Source organism: Tursiops truncatus, chromosome 15 (genome assembly GCF_011762595.2).
Source record: "Tursiops truncatus isolate mTurTru1 chromosome 15, mTurTru1.mat.Y, whole genome shotgun sequence".
In the NCBI taxonomy this organism is placed as follows: domain Eukaryota; kingdom Metazoa; phylum Chordata; class Mammalia; order Artiodactyla; family Delphinidae; genus Tursiops; species Tursiops truncatus.
The window spans coordinates 54105744-54112354 of NC_047048.1; positions in this window are offsets into that span (position 1 = coordinate 54105744).

Sequence of the window (6611 nt, forward strand, 5' to 3'; positions counted from 1 at the left end):
ACATAAATGGTTCCTTGTTTAACGAACAAAAATATGAGGCAATTCTGTTATCTAATATTATATGGGCTAAGGAATTTAGGGATGTCTGTTATGCTGCAATGCTTTTTTTCAGTTTCCTCAACTATTTGACCAATGGTGGGTGATAGATTTCTAATCATATCTCTGTTTACACATACTCCTGCATTAGGAACCAAGATTGCCAAAAGATTTTGTCATGAGATATCTTGGTATCTTGCTAACATGGATCTCTTGACTCTGTAATGAAGAGAGAAAGGAGGTTCATCTACTTACTTATGTATAGGCAATGGAGTAACATATTATCCTAGTGAAAATAAACCTTCTATTTGCCATCTAGTAAGACTATGTGCCCATCTTTAGGAAAGTGGATCAATTCCAATACCACATGAAGACAAAACATGGGGGAGCACAAGTGATCCCTCCTAGAGTGCTCTCATTGATAGCTTCATCAGTTGGAAGTTCTGTTAATGCGGTATTAAACCATGGGTCATTTCTCTTGTAGGCTTTCCAAAACCTATCTGTATGGTATTTGATGTAAGGGAGTTGCTGGCATAATTTTCTTATGTTTTTCTCTTTAAGACATTTGTTAATTAAGTAAGGAACAGAGTGAGGTGTCCTAGGGTAAGTTGTGTCAGGTCTCTAAGGATCATGGATAGTATCAAACAAAGGATAGACAACTTAATATGTTAAAGAATTTGAACCTGAAAGGTTAGGCCAGAGGGAGGTCAGTCAAGGTGGGTGGTAATGTTAGAAACATCTGAAAAGTCATGATATAGGTGTTAGGAGGGGCCAAATTGGTCTTGTACTGATGGAGGAATTTGATGACAAATCCAACAGTCAGTTAGATTGCCTCCAGGAGCTATACTCTGTGACAACTTTACTAAAGAATTTTCTTTCCATTTTGAACATTGCATCAAAAGTATAGCTAGAAGTAAAACAATAACTTTCAATTTTGATAGGGAGATGAGTATTTGGTAAACAGTACAATTGAATTAATAGGATGAGTCTTACAGGCCCAGTCCAGATTCTTGGGTCAGCTGTCTACCATTGTTGTCATCTTTTTGTCCTGGTGTGGATGTCATCTGAGGTCAGAAGTCCTTTCTATAAAACACTCAGGTGCAGAGGCTTTCTTAAGTCAGAAATATTAATTCAAGAGTCAATTCCCGTAAGTTTCACTGTACATGAGCTACTTAAGAATACCTGATAAGGATCCTTTCATCTAGGTTGGAGTGTCCTTTATATGATGTCTTTTCCAGTAAGCATGATCTCCTGGATGCAGGTCATGTGGCATCTGATCTTCATCCAAAGATAGATTACTGTGATTAGCTTCAGAAGCAAGCTTAGAATATCCTTTCAATAATTCAATAAACTTTACAATAATGTAACATAGCAACAAAGAGGCATCTTGGATGTAGGTAGTAAATAGAAAACCTCAGTATATACAAAACTTCAATATCCACAAGATATATTATGGAAAAATGATTTTTCTCTCTAAATTATCTTCATTTTTCACCAAATATAGTCAAATTAAGACTGATTTATTTTCAAAAATAAGTCTGATTTCAATAAACTTGGCCTGATTATTTACATAAGTGGAATTGATCGTATAGGTTCTTTTAAATTTGGCTTTGCTGGAACTTTTCAAGAGGAATCTCAAATTGAACTTTTAAAAGTCCTCTCAAGATGAGGAAAGCCATGCCAAGAACTTGCCATCAGATTCTGCCTGCAATACCTACAGATTTAGGTGTATACCTCTCTTCTTGAAGTCTAAAATATCTTGAGGTTCCTGCACCTGCCAGGAAGTGGTCTTCCTTATTCACCTGGAAATGCTGCTGGGAACCTAAGGATTTCCAATCTCTGGAGGGATCAAGTAGAGAGGAAAGATAAATGCTTCAATCTGCTTATAAAGATATAATTTACATAATTGCTGTAAGTTATAATTAGCTTAAGAGGAAAGGTTCCCTTATGTCTGGAAGACAAAAATTAAAAGCCAGTAATATTTCAGACAAAAAGTCATAAAAATTGTATTTACCAGTTCATTCAATCCCATGTAATTAATTTTTGTTCTGCTCAAGTCCAGTTTTTCCATTAGTTTTATTGACCTTGCCTGAAGATTGAAGATGATAGTGACAGTGATAATTTCAAGAAATTTTCAAGTTTTTTTTTTAAGACTCATATGATTTGCCCAATGAAGTGAGTGTCTTGATCACTGGGGATTGTGGAAAATATTCTCCAAGTGGAAAATACATTTTCTAACAGTTTCTTTACCATTGTGACATCATCAGCCTTGCAGAAAGAGAGGCTTTAACCCATCACATGAAAAATGGGGTTCATCAGAGAACTGGGAAGAATCCAGTAGCCATCTTGGGTTTCCCATAACCCTGACTGTTTAATTCACAGGTATTGCTTACCCACCTTAATATCTCTCATTTAGGAACAGACTGTTGCCTTGTTACAAGGACATCAGCGTGGCAAAATCCTGCCAATGAGGGGTCAATTTTCTTGCAGAATTGGAATGGATTTTATCTATACAGATTCTGTTGTTGTTGCCTTTGCATGAAAGTCATCTAGGGCATTCTCCTGATACTTGGGTTCAGTCCCTTTAGCATAAGCCTCAATTTTGATGACAACATAACATTTTATGTCAGGACATATAAGACTTCCAGGAATTTCATATAATTTCTGGAACTCATAATATACACTTATGTAGATATAACATGAAGAAGACTTAATATTACCTTTTATTTGACAATGCTTCCCACATAATTTAACATACTGAATAAACCTAATTAGTTTAATATCTCTCTTTGAGATGCTTCAGGACAAAAATCACTTTCTTTTCCCTTAGCAAAATGCATTTCCATTCTTCATACTTTCTTTTACTGAAAACACACATCTTATTTTCATTGTATACTGAAATATTTCCCTTATTATTTCTAATATCTTTAATTACCTATATATTATCAATTTTAACCTTTAAAAAAACCTTAATCTCTGGCAAAAACCAAGATGCAAGCAATTGTGAACTGTTTGTCATATCAGCATTTCCTGATTGGCAAACTTGTGAACATATTCCATAATCTCTAAAAACATACGTTTTCTCTTAACCCAATTTCTTCCCTCAATGGGGTACAAGACGTCTTTCCAACAAACTCAAGCATCTTTAGTTTTTCTCTAATAAGGGGACAAAAGTAGGTAAATTTAGACTTTCTTAGCAATTAATGTTTTAGTATTTTACCTTAATTGGAAGTGATCTGTATATTCAATGAACTCTTATCATTTAACTTAATCTAGGAAAATTCTAAAGTTTCAAGTCTGGAGAAACTATTTTTAGGTAGACATACCACAAAACAATCATTCTTAAAGAGTTCACTTAAAAACTTTTATCCCATTTATCCTCTATTTATTACTTACAAAAATATCATCTTACCAAGTTAATTTTCTTGTCGACAAATTTTGTAACAGAGATAATATGAGCTTATTGACTTTTAGTAAACCTAGGTAAAAGTATTATAGTTAATGTTTATGACTCTAAAGACATGTCTGTATTAATCAAACCAAAAACTTATACTTGTTTTCACTCATTAAAGATTAATCCTAGATCACATGATCTTCTAAAGATTTGGGAATAGTTTTTTGTTATATTTGGAAATATTTGATTTGGGGGTAGAGTTAAGATGGTGGAGTAGGAGGATGTGGAGTTTGTGTCTCCTCACAAGTACAAGAATGCATCAGAGCAATTCTCGCAGAGCACCTACTGAGCACTAATGAGGAACCTCAGACACCTAAGGGGACGGGAGGAATCCCCGCACAACCGGGTAGGATGTGAGAGAGAAGGAAGCGGTAAAGAAAAGTGGAGGCGGGATGGGACCAGCACCCCTGAGGTGGGGCTGGGAGAGAAGAGAGGGGATCACCAGGGACAGAGAGGGACCTTCAGGGGATAGGGGGTTTGGAGGGGAATGCAACAGTCAGTCAGTGGAGGGTAGGACAGAGTGGGACCTATGCACATGGTCCATGCCACAGCCCTGCACACCCCAGCCTGAGCTGTGTTCCCTGGTAGGGAGGAAGGCTGGGTGCCAGAGAGTGGAATTTGGAGGGTGGACCCAGGCAGGGGATGGCTGTTGGTGGTGGGGAGGCAGCATGGGGCAGCAGGAAGTGAGGCACCATTGATGAGTGGAACACAATTGGCAGGGCCTCCATTGTAGCACCCTTCCCCACCTGCTGGCCCAACCTCCTCGGGCAGTGGCACAGGTGCACACCTGATCTGGCTCATCCTCCCCTCAAGCCAGGTTCTCCCCTGCCTGCTCAGGCCCTGGTGAGCCTGCTAGTGTCCTGGGCCTGAGCCCCACACCAGCCAAAGCCTCTGCAGGCCACATGGGTACTGGACCTGAGCCCTGCCACCACCAAAGTCTCCTCTGGCCATGTGGGTCCCAGTGGACCCAAGCACCGCACACCCCACAAAGCCTCCACAGGCTGCGTGGGTCCTGGCAGCCCATGTGTGTCCCCTGATGGGGCCTCCTCTGGCCTTATGGGTCCAGACAGACTGAGCACTGCCCACCTTCAAGGCCCTCTCTGGTTTCGCAAGCCCCTGCAGGCACACACATGGAAGCCTGCACCCCAGCTGGTTTACACAGGCACATGTGCTCTGGGCCAGCTTCAGGAGCAGATGCTGGTTGAAAGGAATACACGCAGAGGTGAGGCTGACACCGCAGGTCCAGAGACCTACCTAGAGGTCTTGGAGGGCCAGCTGGGGAGGCAGAGTTGCATGCACTTCACCGTGGGAACAAGGACACTCATAGTGGAGGTACCAGGGAATTGTTTAAAATTAATTAATTTTTTTTTTGCTGTTGTTGTGTTTTGTTTTGTTGTTTCATTTTCATTTTTTCTAATATATTTTTAACTTTTCTAATTTTATTTTATATTTTATTCTTTGATATTGTTCTGTTCTTTTTTGTTGTCTGTTTTTTGTTGTTTTTTGTTGTTGTTTTGGTTTTCTGTTGGTTTGTTCTTTGGATATTTTTGTGCTGTTTTCTTTCATTGTGTTTTTTATTTTCTTTTGCTTTTATGTTCTTTTATTATTTCTTTTTTTATTTTTGTTTTTGTCATTTTTGTGTGTTTGTCTTTTGTTCTCTTAGCTTTTATTTTATTTTATTTTTTGTTTTCTGTTTATGTTAGTTTTGTTTTTATTATTGGTTTTGAACTCTCTTGTTTGTTTGGGTGTCTTCTGGTTTTATGCTTTCCTTGTGATTTTTTTTTTCTTGTTGTTGTTTGCTTGTTGCTTTGCTTTTTGTTTGCTTGGATTTGTTTTTCTAATTTGTTTTGGGTTTTATTTGTTTTCTTTTCTTTTTTTGTTTGTGTGTTTGTTCGGTTTTGTTTTTATTATTTGCATTGGTCTTTGTCTGTTTTCTGTTTGTTTTTTACTTGCCATGCCATGCAACCTGTGGGGTCTTGGTTCCCAGGCCAAGGGTCAGGTCTGAGCCCCTGTGGTGGGAGCGCCAAGTCCAAGACACTAGACTAACAGAGAACTTCAGGCACCTGGGAATACAAATCGGTGTGAGCTCTCCCAGAGGTCCTCATCTCAACACCAAGACCTGACTCCACCCAACAGCCTACAAGCTCCAGTGCAGGAAGCCTCAGGCCGAACTACCAGCAAAACAGGAACACAGCTCCACCCATCAATAAAAATGAGACAGTAGAAAAATATGTCACAGATGAAGGAAAAAGGTAAAAATCCACAAGACCAAATAAATGAAGAAGAAATAGGTAATCTATCTAAAAAAGAATTCAGAGTAATGATAGTAAAGATTATCCAAAATCTCAGAAATAGAATGGAGGCACAGATCAAGAAAATACAAGAAATGTTTAACAAGGACCCAGAAGAACTAAAGAAAAAACAGTGATGAACAACACCATAAGTGAAATGAAAGTACACTAGAAGGAATCAATAGCAGAATAACTGAGGCAGAAGAATAAATAAGTGAGCTGGAAGATAGAATTGTGGAAATAACTGCCACAGAGCAGAATAAAGAAAAAGGAATAAAAAGAAATGAGGAGAGTTTCAGAGACCTCTGGGACAACATTAAGCTCACCAACATTCAAATTATAGGGGTCCCAGAAGAGGAAGAGAAAGAAAAATGGTCTGAGAAAATATTTGAAGAGATTATAGTCAAAAACTTCCCTAAGAGGGGAAAGGAAATAGTCAATCAAGTCCAAGAAACACACAGAGTCTCATACAAGATAAACCCAAGGAGAAACACACCAAGACATATATTAACCAAATTATCAAAAATTAAATACAAAGAAAAAATATTAAAAGCAACAAGGGAAAACAAAAATTAACATACAAAGGAATTCCCATAAGGTTATCAGCTGATTTTTCAGCAGAAACTCTGCAGGCCAGAAAGGAGTCGCAGGTTATATTTAAAGTGATGAAAGGGAAAAACTACAAGCAACATTAATCTATCCAGCAAGGATATCACTCAGATTCAACAGAGAAATCAAAAGCTTTTCAGACAAGCAAAAGCTAAGAGATTTCAGCACCACCAGACCAGCTTTACAACAAATGCTAAAGGAACTTCTCTAGGCGAGAAACA